The sequence below is a fragment of the Rhinatrema bivittatum genome, chromosome 5 (assembly GCF_901001135.1).
Source record: "Rhinatrema bivittatum chromosome 5, aRhiBiv1.1, whole genome shotgun sequence".
In the NCBI taxonomy this organism is placed as follows: domain Eukaryota; kingdom Metazoa; phylum Chordata; class Amphibia; order Gymnophiona; family Rhinatrematidae; genus Rhinatrema; species Rhinatrema bivittatum.
The window spans coordinates 355,794,801-355,816,247 of record NC_042619.1 but is presented as its reverse complement, the minus strand read 5'-3'; positions in this window follow the sequence as shown (position 1 = coordinate 355,816,247).

Here is a 21,447-nt window from a genome sequence, read left to right as displayed (position 1 = left end):
CTTACCCAGCTAAGTTAGTTGGATAAGTAGCCATGCCCTGTGATGCCCCCGGCCTGTCCACCGCTTGACAGATACCTATTTAAGTAGCAGCCATTGTGTGTGTGGCCGAATATTCAAACGTCACCACTTAGTTGGATATGTCCGAACTTATCGGCTAAGTAGTGCTGAATATCGGGCTCTAAGAGGCCTGGTGAGCCATTGGTACAATTTGGGGGAGGTCTGTCATGCCAAATGATGGCATTGATTGGCATAACCACACCTGATCTGGCCCCTAACTGGGACATGGTGGGGCCCGGTTTGTAATGGTGCCCTGCTGGAAGATATCCGAAAGCCAGGCCAGTCTGAAGGTGGCCCGGCTTGCTGGGAAGTGGGGGATGGGCTGGCCAGGCATCGGGGGTGAGTCTTTCTTTGTATTGTTTAACTAGATAAGGTTCTTGTTAAAATGAATGCAGCTAGAGCCCTTGCTGTCCATTTCAACCTCCATTGCCCATATTAACTGGGAAGAGGGGAATGAGAACCCCAGCAGCAGCAGCAGATGATATGACTTTAGGGAAAGGGACACGCATGCTCCGCGTAAAGGTGGAAGTTCTCCCTTGGCCTTTGGGTGACATTTACAGGCTCTGTGCAAGGACAGGCTCTTTTTTTTCCCCTTCCTGTTTCTATTTTCTTCAGTTAATCAGGTGACTTGAAAAGAAGCTTAGATAAGGGGCATTGTTCGCATTGACAACATGCTGATGATACTGTCTGAGCAGATCACAGGAAAAAAATGTTCCCTTTCTGAACCGATAGAGTCATTAGGGAGAGTACTCATCGCTTCAGCACATCTAGGTTAATTACCACGGAAAATCTGGAAGTGGCAGCTATAATTTTTCCTGAAGGGAAGTATTGCTATTTTTTTACTCTTGATTCAGCAGTAAAAGGCATTCTTAAAGTATATTACACGAAAGATCCTATTCTACAGTTCAATCATGAAATAATTTTAGGTGCGGAAAAAAAACAAACAACCCAGGCTCTGTCACATTTTAGGTAGGCAATTATTTAATGAAAGTCACAAACGACCCTCGGCTCATGTACCTTTTGTCAGCACATTGCTCCATCGCAGGAAATGAGTGAGCATATTTCTTTATTGCCGTCTCACTTTAGGAAACAAGATAAGGGTCAGAATCAAATGAGCGATCCAGTCCTTGGAAATGGAAAGAACCCGTTTTGTACGCTTGATTGTGTTTAGTAAATATTGGCAATAGGCAGACTGCAGAACAGCAGGATCAAAACAGAACAGAGAAAGCTGCCTTTGGATAAGATTCAAAGATAAACAGTGCCTTTTAGGGGAATTTCGGGAATGACAATGTTCTTAATCAGCCATGGGGTTAACTTGACCATTTTTAGGTTTTGACCACATTATTGCTGAAGGAAACTTAAGATACGGACAAGCCATGCTTTGGCACCTGAGGTGCCATGGGAGAAAGATGTTTAATTCTGGATATTTTTTTTTTTCATTTGGAGCACATTCAGAAGCCGTATTGTGGACAAATAATTTCTGGAACCGAGCCCATTCTCTCAGCTTCAGCATCAAGGAAGCAGCTGTAGAGGGGGGGCCATTGGAGTTCATGCTTCATTTATAAAGCCAGGGCTTATGCCAAATATTTAAGATGATTATTCTAGCTATCTGTATAAACTGGTCCTTTTAGTCTACAGGTTCCTTGAAATAATAATTTGCTGAAAGACGTGGGTCCCTTTCTAGCCAGAGCTCATTTCTTTAGAAGTCATTAGATGCTATCCCGGTATATAGCATGAGGATAGTGTCAGATTTATAGTAGAATACCTTCTCTGGAGTTTTATTATTACATGTCCAATTCCCAATTCTCATTCCACCAGGAGAAAGGAGTCTTAAGAAAGACACTTCCAGTCCAACAGGCTGATCACATACTTCCTATCATATCAATGTAGGTAACACAATGACTAGCATCAACACTGGATATTTAGGGAATGCTTTTTTTTAAGGCACTTAAATGCATAAAGCTAGTTTTGGGGACGTAAAATAGATCTTGTGAAAAAAAATGCCCTGGCAGCTATGTGGCTAAAATTGAGCATGCGACCCTTTTGGGGTGCTTTTATGTACATGCTAAATAGACATTCTAGGAAGCAGATCGGGATTTTGCACGCATAGTTTGGAATTTCCAAAGTACGCATGTAAATCCACATGCACAAAGTTATACCAGCCCTCGAGTGTGTGTGTGTGTGTGTATGTCGCACTGGATTCCACACACCCCCTGCAAATTTTTAAAGCAGGTTTATGTTCATAAATCTGCTTTGAAAATTCTGACTAAAGCCTATGCGGGCTGTTTGAAAAATTAGTTTCCCAGATTAGATATATATTTAACAGTGATGTTTCGGTCATATATTCTGAATTGCCATACGTCTGAAGGAGAAGAAAAGGTATTTAAGTGAACATAACCCATTCTAACCCATCAGCATTTTATGAATTAACAGTGCAGAAGCAGCTGGAATGGAAACTGCCTTTGCAGCAGAGGACTTTGAAAAGCTGCAGATCCCTGCAAGTGATTACTTGCAGGGATCTGCAGGGGGGATGGGTGCAAGGGCACCTACAGCCTGCCCCCATCCCGGTCCCACCCTCGCCATACACAATTAAAAATTATACATTTATAATAATAGATTTTACAAGAACTTTTAACCACAGTCTTCTGATAAAAAATATCACTTATAACATGATTATTATTATATGGATATGCAGTGCTGTAAAACCCTTCAAAAAAGTAAAAAAGACCCTTGGAGCTGGCATTAGGTTTAGTGTAATGTGTGTTGGGTATGGGTCAGCTCTCAGAAAGCCACAAGTAAACTGAATTATAATTCCAATATAGTAAATCTCCCATATCAAAACTCCAATAATTGCCACCATTCAAACTCTAACAACCCTACTTATGAAAAGGCAAAACTGCAATTATTTTGTTGAGTTGGAGGTGGACCCTTGGGCTGAGGTGGGGTTGACACCACCCGTAGGTAGGGGCCTACGGGTCCCCACCATCGGCAGGTGGAGTGGGCTGATAGGCAGAGGTCGCTGGAGCTTCACCTATACCAGCCCTCGTTCCTCGCGGGTTGAGCCTTTGGGTGCCAGGGCCGGAAGGACTTAGATGGGCCTCTGGGTTCAGCCCAGAGACAGCAGGTGAGAGATGGTACAAAAGGAACTTTTGGCCAGCTTGGGGGGGCCTCCTGACCCCCCCAAGCTGGCCAAAAGTTCTTTTTGGGCCGAACGAGCCGTCCGGCGCGACAACGCCGGGAATCACGTGACGCCGCGTCACTCGACGTGGCGCCGACGTCACATGCTTCTCGCCAAGGATTGCAGAAATGGCGTCCTCACTCCTCGCTCGATCACCAGGGAGTTGTGGTAAGTCTGGGGGGGGGATTAAGGAGGGTGAGGGGGTTAAAATTTTTTTTTTTGCACATATGGACATATGGACATATGGACATATGGACATATGGACATATGGACATATGGACATTTGCACATATGGACATATGGACATATACATATGGACATATATGGACATATACATATACATATTTAAACCTACACTCACCTCGACCTACTCCTTTTGCTCTCCTCGGTGAACGCGGTGAACTTGGCCTGCGCAATCGGCGCTGAAGCCCGTCGGGGTAAGGCCTCCTGTTCCGCTCACCCCGATCGGGCTCCCTCGCCGATCGCCGGCCCTTCTCTCCATCTGCTCATCCTACCTGCAAGGCCGCGAGCTCACGCCTCCTGCCGGCCTTGATCCGAGCCGCGAGCTCACGCCTCCTGCCGGCCTCGATCCGAGCCGCGAGCCCACGCCTCCTGCCGGCCTCGATCCGGGCCGCGAGCCCACGCTCCGAACCGCCAACAACAAAGACGAACCGCCCACAAAGCCGTCGCTGCGGTGACGTCAGAGGCGCGACCGGCGGCGTATTTAAACCTACACTCACCTCGACCTACTCCTTTTGCTCTCCTCGGTGAACGCGGTGAACTTGGCCTGCGCAATCGGCGCTGAAGCCCGTCGGGGTAAGGCCTCCTGTTCCGCTCACCCCGATCGGGCTCCCTCGCCGATCGCCGGCCCTTCTCTCCATCTGCTCATCCTACCTGCAAGGCCGCGAGCTCACGCCTCCTGCCGGCCTTGATCCGAGCCGCGAGCTCACGCCTCCTGCCGGCCTCGATCCGAGCCGCGAGCCCACGCCTCCTGCCGGCCTCGATCCGGGCCGCGAGCCCACGCTCCGAACCGCCAACAACAAAGACGAACCGCCCACAAAGCCGTCGCTGCGGTGACGTCAGAGGCGCGACCGGCGGCGTATTTAAACCTACACTCACCTCGACCTACTCCTTTTGCTCTCCTCGGTGAACGCGGTGAACTTGGCCTGCGCAATCGGCGCTGAAGCCCGTCGGGGTAAGGCCTCCTGTTCCGCTCACCCCGATCGGGCTCCCTCGCCGATCGCCGGCCCTTCTCTCCATCTGCTCATCCTACCTGCAAGGCCGCGAGCTCACGCCTCCTGCCGGCCTTGATCCGAGCCGCGAGCTCACGCCTCCTGCCGGCCTCGATCCGAGCCGCGAGCCCACGCCTCCTGCCGGCCTCGATCCGGGCCGCGAGCCCACGCTCCGAACCGCCAACAACAAAGACGAACCGCCCACAAAGCCGTCGCTGCGGTGACGTCAGAGGCGCGACCGGCGGCGTATTTAAACAGACTCTCTCCCAGGCGTCGCGCGCCGGGCGTCGCGTGCACGAAGGAGCGCAACAAAGGGGCCTGCCCCTTTGTTTCGCCCCTTCGTGTCGTCCCTCGCTCATCCCGAGCAGCAGCCTCTCATACCTCCCAGCCTGTACCCAGTAACGCGACTAAAGCCAAGAGGACCCAGCCTGGAGCCACCGCACCTGTCATCTCGAAAACAAGAAAACGCCCCAAGAGAATCTACGCTCACGAAAGACAGAACATAGACCGCTCCTCCAGATAAATTCCCCAACACACTTTACCTTCACCTCAAGCGCATAATACGTAAGTGTGTCTCCTTCAAATGACTGTCTCGGGGAAATGACTTTACAGTATCCGCATCTCATTACCTACGCTACCTAATTGCCTACCCTCCCTGTACTATTGCATTTCTCTGTTCACTTGCATTCATCAGCTTACCTGCATTCATCTACCTCCAGTGCACTCATCTGTTCAATTGTATTCAACTGTTCAATTGCATTCAACTGTTCTATTGCATTCAACTGTTCTATTGCATTCAACTGTTCTATTGCATTCAACTGTTCTATTGCATTCAACTGTTCTATTGCACTCATCTGTTCTATTGCACTCATCTGTTCAATTGTATTCAACTGTTCAATTGCATTCAACTGTTCTATTGTATTTAACTGTTCTATTGCATTCAATTGTTCTACTGCATCTGTTCCATTGCATTCATCTGTTCACTTGCACCCAGCTGCTGTCAACTGCATTAATCGGCCAAACTGCATCTCTTTAACTACTTGCAATCATCTGTTCTCAATCGCACTAATCTACTCAATAGCATTACTGTGCCCTCATTGCACAACCTATCTCTCTCCCCAACACACATTTACTTGCCCCCCATCCAATAATGCCTCCACACGACTACCTCTGTCCCCCCAATTACCTATTCAGATACCCCTCAAAGCTATCCCTCCCCCCCTACAGCCAACACAACACTCAAAAAAGGCGTCTAACCCCCATCCCCATATCTCCTAACTCTCAAGCCCTCACCCTCTCCCTCATTTCTCTCCTTCTCATTAACGCCCAATCCCTGAAGCAAAAAACTCACCTCCTCCACGATATTTTAACTGACTCCAAACCAGAAATTTTCACAGTAACTGAAACCTGGTTTAAACCCTGTGACACCCCCCCTCATTAACCAACTCCCGACTGAAACCTATGACATTTTCTCTATTCCCCGCAAAAAGAAAAGAGGAGGGGGCCTACTCCTCATAGCTAAAAGAGAATTCAAGCTCACCCCACAAACCTGCAATATTCCCAAGCAATACGAAGTAGGCCTTTTCAAATCGCAATCTCTACAAATCTGCCTAATCTATACCCCTCCTGGTCTTCTAGAAAAAGACCCCTCCCCCCTCATCGAATTCCTTACCGTCTCTCTCTCCCCCGACATCCCCACGATAATCCTTGGCGATTTTAACCTCCATATCGATTCCACTCCACAATCCCCACCATGCGAAGCCTTCATCTCATCCTTAGACTCAATGGGCCTCACCCAACTTATCCACTCCCCAACCCACAAAGCCGGTCATACCCTCGACCTTATTTTCACCAACTCACTCATCAACGTCATCCACCACCCAACATGCCTCCCTGTCCCCTGGTCTGACCACTCCATTATCAATACAACCCTCTCTCTACAAACCCCATCCATATCTTCTCCCCCTCAGCCAAAATCCTTCCAACTTCGTAAAACCTGCCCCCTAGACACCCTAGCAACGGCTTGCTCCAACATCCCAAATCACATTGACCTGGAGTCAGCAGATAGTGCCATATCCTCCTGGACAGAAGCTACCCAAAAAATCGCCAACAACCTATGCCCAATCATTCGAAAAACAATCACACAAACCAAAGCATCCAAAAAACCCTGGTACACCCATACGCTCAAAACCCAAAAAATCCAGCTTAGAGCAGCTGAAAGACACTGGCGCAAACACCCCTCTCCTGCCACAAAAACCACCTATTACCAACTCATGCACACATATAGAAACGCCATTCAAACAACCAAAAAAGAATATTATGCTAAAAAAATTCACCACCTCCAATTCAACCCAAAGGCACTATTCACCCTAGTCTCAAACCTTACCAAACCCAACATGTCTACACCCCAAGTCCCCTCCACACAGACCCGATGCAATGAAATTGCCCTCTTCTTTAAGAACAAAATATCCAACATCACTGCCAAGTTCACCCCTAATACCAAAAACCCCCCTAACACCAACAGCATAACCCCCCCCACCCCACACACAGCCACCATCCTCCCTTCGTTTGAACCCTCCTCAACTCTAGAAATAGAAAACATCTTAAAAAAGATGAGACCTTCCTCCCATCCCTCGGAAACCATCCCAACTAAACTTCTCCTCGCTATTCCTAAAACAATAGCCACCACACTCTCCAAAATCGTGAACTGCTCCCTAGAACACGGCCTGGTCCCTAACTCACTGAAACAAGCTGTGGTCAAACCCATTCTAAAAAAACCCTCCCTTGATCCCTCCAATCTATCTAACCTCCGTCCTATCTCCAATCTCCCTTTCCTCTCCAAAGTCATTGAGAAACTAGTAAACTCCCGTCTCTCTGAATACCTAGAACAATCCAATATACTCCTACCAACACAATACGGTTTCCGAAAACACCTTAGCACGGAATCCCTACTCCTCTCCCTTACAGATACAATCATCAAAGGAATGGATGCCGGTAACTCCTACCTCATTGCCATGCTAGATATTTCCGCCGCTTTCGACACCGTAAACCACAACATTCTCATCAACACCCTCATCAGTATAGGAATTTCAGGTACTGCTCTTTCTTGGATAAAGTCCTTCCTCCAAAACCGTACCTACACAGTCCTCACAGACAATTTTACATCCCCTCCTGTTAATCTCGACTGTGGCGTACCCCAAGGATCCTCCCTCTCTTCCACCTTATTCAATATTTACATGCTCCCCCTTACAAACCTCCTCTCCAACCTTGGTATCACACATTTCATCTATGCGGATGATGTGCAAATCCTCATCCCTTTCAAAAACTCTGTTCTCACTGCTATCCAAAACTGGAACACCATTCTCGCCTCAATAAACCAGCTCCTCACTGACATGCACCTAGCCCTCAATCCGCAAAAAACCGAGCTCCTCCTCGTCTCCTCTAGACATGCAGCCACACCCACTCTCTCCACCCTACATTCCCCCAACCTTCTCTCTGACACAAAAAACCTGGGTGTTATACTTGATAACCAACTAACCTTCAAACCATATATCAAATCTATCCTTAGCAGCTGCTATTTCAAACTTCAAACCCTCAAAAAACTCAAACCCCTTCTCTACTTTTCCGATTTCCGTACAGTACTCCAATCCATAATTTTTTCAAAGATTGACTACTGTAATGCTCTCCTACTTGGACTCCCTTCTACCCACATCAAACCTCTACAACTCCTCCAAAACGCTACTGCTCGCATCCTCACCAATGTCAATAAGAGAGACCACATCACTCCCACCCTCATTGATCTCCACTGGCTTCCCATTCACTCACGAATTATTTACAAGACCCTCACCCTCATCCACAAAAGTATTACTAACGAACACTACAACTGGCTAAATCCACCCTTCCTCCCTCGTACCTCCACAAGACCCACCCGTGCTTCCCTCCGTGGAACCCTTATCCCTCCCTCCATAAAATCCACTAGACTAATCTCCACCACCAATAGAGCCCTTTCCCTTGCAGGCCCCTCCCTCTGGAACTCTATGCCTCTTGACCTACGTACCGAAACCTCCACACCTACTTTCAAAAAGAAACTCAAAACCTGGCTTTTCCTCCAAGCTTACCCCCTTTCCTCATCAGCTCCACCAACTAACATGCTAGCCCAACCCTCATCTCTCTCCAACATCCCCCGTTCAGGTCCTACACCCAATACCCTCCCCTTCTAATGACTCATACAATTTTGTATATAACAAGTGTACATATTTCTCCCTCGAATCCCAACTCATATCCTATCCCTGTGTCTTTTTGCACCCTCCCCCTGCCCCCCCCATTTGTCTCGACTACCCCCCTCCATCCCTCCCTTTAGTTATTTAGTTATTTATTAGTTATTCAGTTATTTATTCTGTTACTGCGTTTATGTTATACACCGTTCTCTGTAAAGGCTACGCCTATATATCTTTTGTTGCAAGTTACTTGTAAACCGGCACGATGTGCAAACGGTTGCCGGTATATAAAATTAAATAAATAAAATAAAAAATAAATAAAAAATATACCCAACTCATTTAATTTTTTTTATGTCCATATTGACCGCAAATGGGACCCCCTTTGGACATATTGACATATGGACATAAACTTTTGCTCTGCACATCCCTAGTCAATAGCATAGTTAGGCGAAGCAGCAGTCTGGGTCTGGAGATAGGCAGTAGCGTAGTCAGGCGAAGCAGAGGTCCGGGCTTGGAGAGAGTCAATGGCGTGGTCAGGCGAAGCAGAGGTCCGGGCTTGGAGAGAGTCAATGGCGTGGTCAGGCGAAGCAGAGGTCCGGGCTTGGAGAGAGTCAATGGCGTGGTCAGGTGAAGCAGAGGTCCGGGCTTGGAGAGAGTCAATGGCGAAGTCAAGCGTAGCAGAGAAAGTCCCCCCCTTCTATTGATGATTTATATTTCCTGCTTTTGTTTGCTGTTTTCTGAGGAAAAGATCTGGTGTAACAGCCGGGGATGAAGCAAGATAGGAACAAGGAGACTGGAACCAGGAACAACGAGGAACAGAAAAGCAGGGGAAGAGACGAATCTCTAGGAGGTAACGAGTACTCGACCAGCGAGGAGACCTGTTGCAAAGGCGATGCTAGGGAGCGGAGCCTGAGCTTAAATACTGTGGCTGAGTTGACATCATCATCTGGGGCCACGGCTAGGTTCCCGCCGCGGTCCCTGCTTAAACATCAGTGGTGAGCGCAAGCACGCCTAGGGAGGGGCACGGCACGAGTAGCAGCATCTCTCTGCGGGCCACATGGAGAGGCCCGACGAGAAGTGGTAGCAGGACCGGGAACGCCAGGGACTGCAGCAGGGTCACAGGTACCGGGAGAGGCGTGAGGACAAAGCTGACGGCCCACCGCTGCCAGCGAGGAGGAACCAGGAGCTGGAGTTACCGTAGAAAGGTGAGGGGGGGCCATGCTGCGGGTCTGCTGCGGACGGCATGGGTAACATATTACACCAGATCTTAAACGCCAATCCACCTACTATTAGGGAAACAGAAAAAAACAAACTGTTATAGATCCCTACATAGAACCTACACACTGGCAGACTATTTCAACTCAGACACACAAACAGATCCTCACAAACAATGCAGAAAAAAATAAGCATAAAGTATTAATAAAAACGTGCAGACAAAAACTGTTTCTATTAACTGTAACAGGCCAGACAACAATGGAAAACCAGAAATATTACAATTCCTCAGAAAATATCAAACAAAAGCAGGAAATATAAATCATCAATAGAAGTAAAACCATACTAATACAAAGAATATTTCCAAACAGCTGACAAATAGAATAACATCTAATAATTTAAAACTCATATAAATTCTCCAAAGACCAATAAAATATTTCAAACACCATCCAATACTTAAAATTTGAAAAGGATAAAAAAAATCTCCGGCTGTTCATACCAGGGATCTTTTGATTTCCAGGTGCCCTGAGATTGTCATAGATTAGCAGGGGAGGTTGATCCTCACAATCTTTCTCTCTCATATATATACACACATGTCAATCATAGAACATGCTCTCAAACACACAGACATGCTTTCTCAGACACAGCAATGCACACAGACATGCTCTTTCACACACATAGAGCATGTCCGTGTGTGTGTGTGTGTATATGGGAGTATGTGTGTGTGTGTGTGTCTGTGAGATCATGTCTGTGAGTCTGTGAGAACATGTCTATCATGCACAGAAATACTCTCAGACACACACTCACATGCTTTCACTCACACTGACATGCTCTCTCACCCACACAGACACATGCTCTCACAATCACAGACACACACAAGTTCTCACAGACAGACAGATATACATGCTCTCACTCATTCACTTCCTCCCCCTCCCCATTAAAAGTACAAGTCCAGCAGCAGCCTGCTCTGTCAGCACCCTCTTTCTTGAGCTCGCAGGCGCAGATGTTGTTCTGTTTCCTGTGGGGGAGGGGGGGGCGCTGCTGCTGCTGCTCCTCCTGTGCTCGAACACCACACGGACCTGGCACCAATGCTACCTCTTCCTGCATGGCCTCTTCTTCTTCCTGCCCATTTCATGCCTACTGGTGGTGCCCTAGGCAGCCACCTAGGGCTTCCACCGGCCCTACCCACACGTAACTCTGCTGTTATACATGGAAAATCATTCATGTAATAACATAAAAAGCAAGATATAAATTAAATATTTTTCGCACTTCATAACTTTTTAATGCTAGGACCAAAGCTGTACCCTAATCTAACCAAAAGCCTGCACAAACAATACGGTTTTCACCTCCTTACGAAACTTTTAAGTAATCTGTTTCACCAGAAATGTCAAAGTGTTGCGCAATGACAGAGCAACAAATGTCAAGGCTCTCACCTTCACAGTCTGAAGGGAAAAATAATTAGTACAGGGAAGGAATGCATCAAATTTTCCGTGATGATGAGTTGGTACAATAGCATTGAAGCTTATCAGCTAAACAATGGGAGTCCTCATCGATAGCATTATGGTAAATACTTCATATATGGGTGACCATCTATTCCCCAAGGAAGACCAAACATTAGGCCACTGGCTACATTTTGCACCAACTGTAGAGCTTGTTGCTGATATTTGGGCAAGTCTAAATAATATACTGAGTTGCAGTAATCAAGATACTTAGTACTACAGCTTGAACTGCTAACCAAAATTCTTCGTCAATTTTTTGTTTTTAAGGGTGAACCAAACATAACTTCTAAAATGCTATTCCTGCTGTACAGGATTCTTGACTTCTTCTGATCTAAAATACAGTGGATGTCATCTAAAAGGGAAAGCAACAGTGCTTCAGTGCCATAATGCTTCCAAAACCCATACTGTTCTTTATCATAGATCTTATTTTCTACTCTATGTTTAGACTGAAATAAACATATATTTTTGCAAGTCATTTGAAATACATTCTTCTAAAGGGTTTTGCTGCAGCATGAGACTTAATAAACATGGGGTTCTGTTTCACCTGTTGCTTGAATGAAGAGGCAGTATATGATGGAAAAGATTAAATGGGACTAATTTCTGCCCGAACTTTTTCAGTGGATCATTTATAGCTATCATGCTATGCAAGTTTAAAAATGATCTATATATATTAGACATGCATGCAGATGTTCTTTTTATCGCAAAAATTAGATCCTGCTGAATGTATGCGGGTCAACACATAATTGTTTCAAAGTGACCTCATATAACGTGCCCAAAATGCTACAGGCTCATGAAGCTCTGGGGAGGGTTAGGCCTTTTTAATCATCGGTCACTGTGAATATTTTGAGCGAATGCTTCAACTAGAAGCTAAACAGTTTTTGAGAGATACTTCAACCAATGAAGTTATCACAAAGAACACTTATCTTGTGAGTGTTCTGCCCTCCAGTCAAAGTTTCACTGGTAGTGGCAAACGGTGCAGTCCACGTAGAGGTGAAGAGCCAGGCTTAATGAAATTGGTCCAACGATATCCGACACTGCGGTGTTTCGGAGATAAGTCCTTCTTCAGGGAATCGGATGATTTTTCTTGCCGGCACAGAGGACTGTAAATTTCAAAAAGTTCTTGTATCACTTCGACTATGTCTCTTAATGAACGGTGCGTGACGCTGTAGAGCTGTCTGCTGCCCTGCCGTGAGAAGTCTATCAGTGACCCGCCTACATTCAGCAGGATCTAATCTTTGCGTTATTTATGTTTTCCTGGCTGGTTTGGATTCATTTATTTATAGTATTTACACGATAAATATCCATATGATGTTCTTTTTATATCGGGTCAAGTTGTTGATTCAGACATTTTGCTGAAATGGAAAACAAAACCAAAAGAAAAGTCTTCACTCAAACCAAACTGCTTTCTCAATGGTGTAAGATTTATGCTGTGTGCTTATATTCGCCTTGATAAGACAAATCAATTTCATAAATTATAAAATTCATAGGTATTTTCATAATGGGCCTTGGTTCATGCCTTGGGCATGGCTTCATCTTCCAGTCATGGCTTTTCCTTATGTATTTCATTCTTTGTAATTAAAGAAAAGGTGTTTTATTCCTTTTACCTGAGAACTTGGAAATTACTTTTCTGTTCAGACATGTATATGGGACTATGTGGTCCCATATACATGCCTAGATGGCTGTGCGGAGATCTACTATATTGCAGTATTTTGTAACCTGCCCGTATCAGGTAGGCGGAGATTAAAAAGTAAACGTATGCCTCCTTAACTGTGAATATCCTACCTGTTTTAAAAACATCCATGCGTATATTTTACATGCAAATAAAATAGCACGAAGCCCTATTTAATTAGGGAAGTCTGTATATTCTAAAACATGCGCACATAATCAAAATCACCAGTTTTCTGAGACCTTCAATTCACCCAGTCCTTCTCCAGATCACCGAGACCCGCCTTGTTCTTCACTCTGAACTCCCCCCTCCCCACCAATATTAAACAATAAACGAGTCTGATATCAATTGCGCAAGATAATTAGCAGGCGTAAAATTACACAAATAAATTGCCAAATGTAGACACATAAGTCTCATACAATAGCAACTTCCATGTCCACCTCTAATCCCCGCCCCTTTTTTCCACACGTAAATGTCTGCATGAGCGAAAAATACGTGCGTGCTTTTAATATTTCTAAAACAGCTTGTATGCTAGCACAAGCTACTTACACGCATCGAGGTAGAATTTTAAAGACGCGCCGATTTCATAACATGCACACGGCGACGTGCCTGATTTTATATCAGCACATGCATGTGCGGGCGGGTCATGACTCGCATGTGTGAGGGGGGGAATGATTTAAAAAAAAAATGCACGGCCCATTCCCAGTTCCCTCCAAGTCCGCTCCACTTAAGGAGCGGTATGGGAGGGAGCTTCCTTAACCCCCTACCTACTCTGCCTTCCTTTTCCCCCCTCTCCTCCTCAATCCCTAAAACCTTATCTTTTTTTTTTTTTAATTTTTGAATTTACTTCATCTTACGAGATGAAGTAAGTTCCGCGCACCGACCGACTGCCAGTGCGCACTTCCCCGGGACAGCCCCCACCCTTGACCCCGCCCCATGCAGGCTCCTCCCCCAGCTTGCCCCTTCTGATCAGCGCAACACGTCCACGTGTACCGGAAGAGAGGTGTGAGGCCAGGCCCTTTTTAAAATGTGCTTGGCGCGGCCACGCGCGTATCTCCCGGTATTTGAGCGCACAGGGCTTTTACAATTTAGCCAGTGTGGTCTATGCTAATTTTACGCCAGTAAATGTTTTGAAAATGTACCCGTTGTATTCAGAGCTGGTGGGCAAGGGCATGTTTGTGTTGCTCCCAAGCAGAATTAATTTACCATGATTAGCACTTTCTATGTTCATTTATCAAAATACGATCCTCTGTTTGGAAATTAATGTTAATCTCTCTATTTTAAAGGCAAGCAAGAACATAGATTTTCTGATTAAATGTGAATGTTGCCCTTAAATGTAAAGGGAAAATTTAAGTAAACCTTGGTGGATATAAAAAAAAAAAAAGTAGATAATAAATATAATTTTAAAAAGGTTGTTTTCTATCTATAATCACTTTACTTCTATATATTATATAGCTATGAATTTATTGCAAAACAAGAAATCTAGTTTGTTGATTTCTTTGTCACATGATTAAGAATAGATTTTACTGTTTCCTGTGGGTAGAACAAGTATATTGACTATTAAATGTTACAAGGGAAACCCAGCATCAAACTAAGGCCAGGATTCATCATTCTTCGCAGAATGATGAATCCTGCGAAAACGGGGGGGTGGGCCTGCGAAAGCCAGCAGCCTTCACACCACAGCGGTGCGCCGGCTGCTGGCTTTCGCACCGAATTGCGCCACCGCGAAAGATGGTGCTATTCGGCGCGCTACTGATGACGATAATGTTGGTAACGTTATCGCCGGCAGCGAAGACACTGCCGACTCCGCCCTTCCCCGCCCCCTAATTTGCATTCTATCGCATGGGATAAGCCTTTGATAAATGACCCCCTAAGCTATCTACTTAGTTGAAATATTTGTCCAAAAAAAACTCATTGCCACTTGGGAGGGCATAGTTGTAAGGCCACATTATTACAGAATTAAATTGTAAAATTTAATGCATAAATTGTACAAAATTATTCCAGATAGGAAAAAGTAAGTTTATTACAGCTGCAACATGTAACAATTAAACTGACTTCTAAATACTAGTACTGTAAATAGGAAAGGTTGGGGCAGGTTCTGTTGTTTTGTCTTGTTTTTTTTAACAACCAAACAAGGAAACTCATTTAAAAAAAAACAAAACAAAAACAATCTGGGGTGAACTCTAAATGGCCCAGCCCCAGAATGAAAATGAAACTGTAACAATTTTCTTTTATGTTACGACCTCTATTTAAAATATGTGCAGGTATTTGAAATCCATTTGCCGCTACCTCTACCAGTTCACCCAGTCCATCTCCAGTACATTGAGACCCTCCTACTATTTCACCATGAGCTCATTCCAAGTCACCCAGACTTCCCACCCCAAAACAGCAGATAACAGATGAGTCTGATATCCAGGGCCAGTGTAAGCACTTGGTGGATTAGGTGGCCGCCTAGAGTGCTACAGTCCCAGTGGTTGCAGTAAAATACAGCCACGGGTAAATGGGCCCAACATGCAGCCACAGTAGCTAGCAGGATATTTCCAAACGACCTGACTGCTGCTCAAAATCATTTCTCTCCTCTCAGTTCCCCCCCCCCCCCCCCGGCGCAGATATAGTGACATCATCAGCGGGAGCCTGAAAATCCTTGAGTGCACAGACGCAGCAGAGAAGCTTGTGTTTTCTGCTCTGTGGGCACTCGAGGAGGAAAGGAGCAGGAGCAGTGCAGCAGTGCGCTGGAAGGAGAAGACCCAACCCAACCCACCCCACCTGACCAGACCCAGCCCAGGGTAAGCAGAGGAGCTGCCCGCATTGAGGAAATCCAGATGCAGGTAAGCCAGCCAATGCTTCCTCTGGGAGGGGGGGGGGGGTGTGGGGAGGGCAATCATCAGGGTGCTGCTGGACAGTCACAGAGGACAACAATGGCTGAGCCAGAATAGATAGGGAGGGAGGGGTTAAAAGAGAGAGAGAGAGAAAGGAGCAACCTTGAAGGGAGAACAGGGACTTTGATAGCAGGGCTGGGAGAGCAGGAGTTTGACTTGGGGGTGGGGGCACAACATGAGCATGGATTGGGGGATTGAGTGGGAGAGCGGAAATGGAGGGTGGGGAGAGCAAAGATTGGGCGATGGGATGAGGTGAGAAGGAACAGATGGGATGACATGAGAAGGAGACAGCATAGGACTGAGGGGAGCGGTCGGGTGATAAAGAGACCCTGGGTGGAGAGAGGAATCAGGTTGGGTGGAGGTGAATGGGGAATTCAGGGATTGGGTGGAGGGGAGGAGACTAAGGAAGAATCTGATAAAAAGAGAACAGGACCAGTGTGTTGGGGAAAAATAAAATGTCCAGACAAGGTAGAGAAAAGCATTTTGTTTTCATTTTTGTAATTGTAATGTAATACATCCGACAGAGATTTCCATTTTGCAGATTTGTCCCTCCCGATGCAGTGTAATAAGGACTATGTCAGGGCACGCACTGGGATGACTACATTTCGAAAAATCTGTTTTTTTCTAGCACAATATATGTTTCTAGATATTTAATAGACTCTTATTCATAATATTAGGACTGTATATGAAGATTTTTCTCTCTCACATTGTGAGTTGGTGTTTTGACTCACCATTTTGTAGTTTGCATGTAGTGATCGGAATATTTCAACTTAGGAAATGTGCAGCTTTCTTGTTTGTGTTTTTCACAGTACAAAAGGAAATGTTACTTCTGAGACAACATAAAATTCTGCAGACATTACCAAGCCTCTCCTCCGACATCCTCCTCCCACCCCCCCCCCAAGCCTGACCCCTCTCCTCTTTTTCTTCTTGACTCCCTTTCCTCACTCAAATTGACTCCCTGCTTTCCCTATTTCTACAGTTCTGACCCCTCCACTCTTTTCCTCCTTTCGTCTCTAAAGCTGACCGCTCTTCCTCCTTCAGGTCTTAATCCTCTGCTCCTCTCCCTCTCGTCTCCACCAAGTCCAACCCACCTCCACTTTTTCTCCCTCCCTTGTACTGTTGTGGACTCCATTTCAGCATGCCTGGGCCACTGCAGATGCAGCCTCCTCTTCTGTCCTGCATGGGCTAAGGTCCTTCCAGTCCGCACAGACCATGATGTCTTCACCATTGCCCACCCACAATTGCAAATTCTGTGCAGAATTTTAGTATTTTGTGTGGAAGGGGAATTCTGGCCACGTTCTACAGTGCACAGATGTACAGAATACTAGAGATGTGCTTCGGATAAAAATTTCATGTCAGGCTTCGTTTCGGGGGGGCCCCCCCACTGGAATTTCATTTTTCTCGCGGTTTGGGGGGTTTTTTTCGGGGGGGGGACCCCGATTTTCGGGTTAGTATGCACTATCGGGAGTTAGTGCACGCTAACTCCCGATAGTGTGCACAAACCTGGCAGTGCGCGTTATCGGGAGTTAGCGCGCACTAACTCAACATGAAATTTCAGGGAAAAATTCAATCATTTTTCGGTTCTCCAGAACCATTCTGAATTAGGCAATTTCGTTGGGTACTTGCCAGGTTCTTATGGCCTGGATTGGCCACTGTTGGAAACAGGATGCTGGGCTTGATGGACCCTTGGTCTGACCCAGTATGGCATGTTCTTATGTGTGAAATCAGATTATGCATGTGCTTTTTCATGCACTGAACCCTGGGCTATTTTAGAGCAACCATTCATACACATGAAACTATGTTTTATATGCAAAAATGGCTTTAAAAATTCAGCCTACAATATACTCTATAGTATATGGTTCTGAAGTATTTACTGCTAATGCCTGTGGTTAGACATCATTGTTAACAGGTATATGAAGTGTATCATATGGCCATTAAATATTTCATTTATTCAATGTTTCCAAAAAACACGTTGATGAAATTCTTTTATATTATTAGAGCATTGAAAGTGTTACTTTTTTTTTAATACTGTTAAAAAGATGATCTGTTCTTTTTTGAGCTGTCCATAGAATTTCTCGTTCTCTTTCCTCCTCTTTACTGCATTTTTCAAGGCTATCAGAAATAATCCATTAACTCTTCAAGGGAACCTTGAGACCACTTATAATATACTGCTTTCATCCAAAGATAGATGAATATCATGTGAAAGCAGAATCAGGCTTATGTTTCTAAAGCTGGTTCAACAGGTGGAGCTCTCCACTGCAAAATGTAGATTGGGGAAATAGTGTAATTTCCAGACTGATGATTCACCAAAATCCCTCCTGTCTGCACAGCACTTCAGTACTATCATCTTTTCATATCTGATTAGAATCAGCACATTCATATTTGGAAGTCTTATTAGAAGTTGCTTGGAGTTGGTACATGTTTGAAATTTGGGTGGCAGCAAGTACATTAAGCACAATGTTTGATGGAAATTTAGTGGGTACAACAGTGCTTTCCTGCAAAAATGGCTTAAATTGCCCGTCTGGTGGTGATATGGGGGAAGGGTTTGGATTCTTGCACATAATGTTGTATTGTCAAACATGCACTTAAATTTTCCTTAAAATTTCCTGCTCACAAATTAGCAGGTAGTTTTGGTGGGATCATTTTTTCAAAGCAAAGATGTGCTAGTAAGTTTCTTTTGGAAAGTGGAATAAGTCATGTTGTGTATCTGCTGATTTTCTTACTGGGGCTGTTACAAGATCACCCCATACACTAGAGGATCTATCTAGCAAGTTCTTCGCTGGTACAGGAATGGGTAGCCTGCTTTTTCTTATTGCTTTTATTCAGTAGACATAGCGGTAGGGAACAAGCGGTAGGGAATTGCCAAACAAAAATGAAATTAAAAGGTCTTTCAGAAAGGCAAGTAAAGATTGTCAATACTTCAGCAAAATGTGTGCACTACGGAAGTATAAATAACAAGAAACCAACTTAAAGATAAGGGACATAGAATGAGGGGGAGGAGGGGGGCATTACTAGTGGTGTGCCTCAGGGATCAGTCCTGACTGGTTGTTTTCAACACTTCCATGAGCGACATAGTGAAAGGATTGTCAGAAAAGGTTTGTCTTTTTGCTGATGAAACAAAGTCTACAAGGTAATCAGCCAGGAAGGCATGGAAAACATGAGGAGGGATCTGGAATAGTCTGTGCTCTGGTAGCTAAGATTTAATGCTAAAAATGCAGAGTAATGCATATAGGATGTAAAAGCCCAAGGGAGAGGTAAAGTAGAGGTGAAATTCTTCTAAGCATGAAAGAAGAGCGGGATCTGAGGTTGATTGTATCTGATAATCTTAAGGTGGCCAAACAAGTGGGTAAAGCAATGGCAAAAGCCAGAAAGATGCTTGGCTGCCTAGGGAGAGGAATGGTCAACAGCGAAAAGGAGATGATATTACCCCTGTATGGGGAGACCTCACTTGGAATACTGTGTACAATTCTGGAGACCGCGCCTTGAAAAGGATATAAACTAGATGGAGTAGGTCCAGAGGGTGGCTACTAAAATAGTCCGTTTTAAAGCATATGGGGATAGATTTAAAGATTTAAAGATCTAAATATGTATACCCTAAAGCAGAGGTTCACACACCTGTCCTGGAGGACCCCCAGCCAGTGAGGTTTTAAGATATCAACAATTAAAATGCATGAGATAAAATAAGCCTGTTATGGAGACAGTGCATGGCGGAGGCGTCAATGTCAACAGAAACGGGCGGTTCGGGTCAGAATGGTGAAGATAGGACCCCTTCTGGAAGGTTTTCTTCAGATGATGGAAAGCAGTAATGGCCTCAGGCGGCCAATTCTGCATGTCTTGGCCTTTATGGGTCAAGGCTGTCAACGGAGCAGCCATCTGGAAAACTGCTTTTAACACCCAGGACGGGCACTACGAATACTTGGTGATGCCCTTTGGCCTCTGTAATGCGCCCACAGTATTCCAACGAATGATGAACATAATCTTCAGAGACTTACTGTACACCAAAGTAGTGCCCTATCTGGATGACATCCTTGTCTTTTCCAAAGACCTTGACACTCATCGTACGACCACTGGAAGAGTGGTCGAAGATATGGCAGCTGAAAGCAGAGAAGAGTAAGGAGGGGGGAGTTAATTTCCCTGATTTTTACAATTACCATATGGCTTATATTTTGCAACAAGGATACTTTTGGTTATCCACACCCCTTTCATTAGCACAACACCCCACGATGGGTGACCTTGGAGGGCTCCCTCATTTCCCCAACTTCTCTGGTGGCCCTTATTGGTATGCACTCCCATAATGGAATAGTCAGGCACCCTGTTATTAGTTCTTGAATTTGATCATCTATCCCTCTCCCTCCCCTCCTGACACTTGTCCCAATTAGCTCCTATTTGGTTTCACCCTAATTTACGGGTGGGGGGTTCCTCTGAATTGGCATAAGTAACAAGCTTGTGGTATTTGGTTCCTATCCCAAATTTGTTCTGAAGGTTTGCTTCTCTCCTTTACAGACCTTCAATCTACTTTTTCTCTGCCTTAATACTCAATTTTTCGCAAAGCTCTTTATCACCTTCTTTTATTTCTCAACTATCTTTGAATGTTCTCCCAGCTCTATTGGTTTTTTATATAGAGTTTGGGCCTGAGGGTCACCTGGCTTCTAGGATCTATAAATCTCTTAAATCCTGCAAATATTCAATTCCCTCAGCCTTGCAAATGCTCTGGTGCTCAGAGGTTGGTTGTACTATAGAAGATGTGGATTGCAAGCCTTTTTGGTGTTCCTCACTACGTATCTCACTGTCTTCCAGATTTGTGAGGCAAGACTTGCCCTGGGTAAAGCCATGCTGACTTTGTTTCATTAAACCATGTCTTTCTATATGTTCTGTGATTTTGATCTTTAGAACACTTTCCACTATTTTTCCTGGCACTGAAGTCAAGCTTACTGGTCTGTAGTTTCCCGGATCGCCCCTGGAGCCCTTTTTAAATATTGGGGTTACATTAGCCACCCTCCAGCCTTCAGGTACAATGGATGATGTTAATGATAGGTTACAAATTTCAACTAATAGATCTTAAATATCATTTCTGAATTCCTTAGAACCCCTGGGGACCCCATCCAGTCCGGGTGATTTACTACTCTTTAGTTTGTCAGTCAGGCTGACCACATCTTCTAGGTTCACTGTGATTTAATTCCATTCATCTGAATCATTACCCATGAATACCTTCTCCGGAACCGGTATCTCCCATACATCCTCTTCAGTAAACACTGAAGCAAAGAAATAGTTTAATATTTCTGCGATAGCCTTATCTTCTCTAAATGCCCCTTTAACCCCTCGATCATCTAACGGTCCAACTGACTCCCTCACAGGCTTTCTACTTCGGATATATTTTAAAAAGTTTTTACTGTGAGCTTTTGCCTCTACGGCCAAATTCTTTTCAAATTCTCTCTTAGCCCGTCTTATCAATGTCTTACATTTAACTTGCCAATGCTTATGCATTATCCTGTTGGATCCTTCTTCCC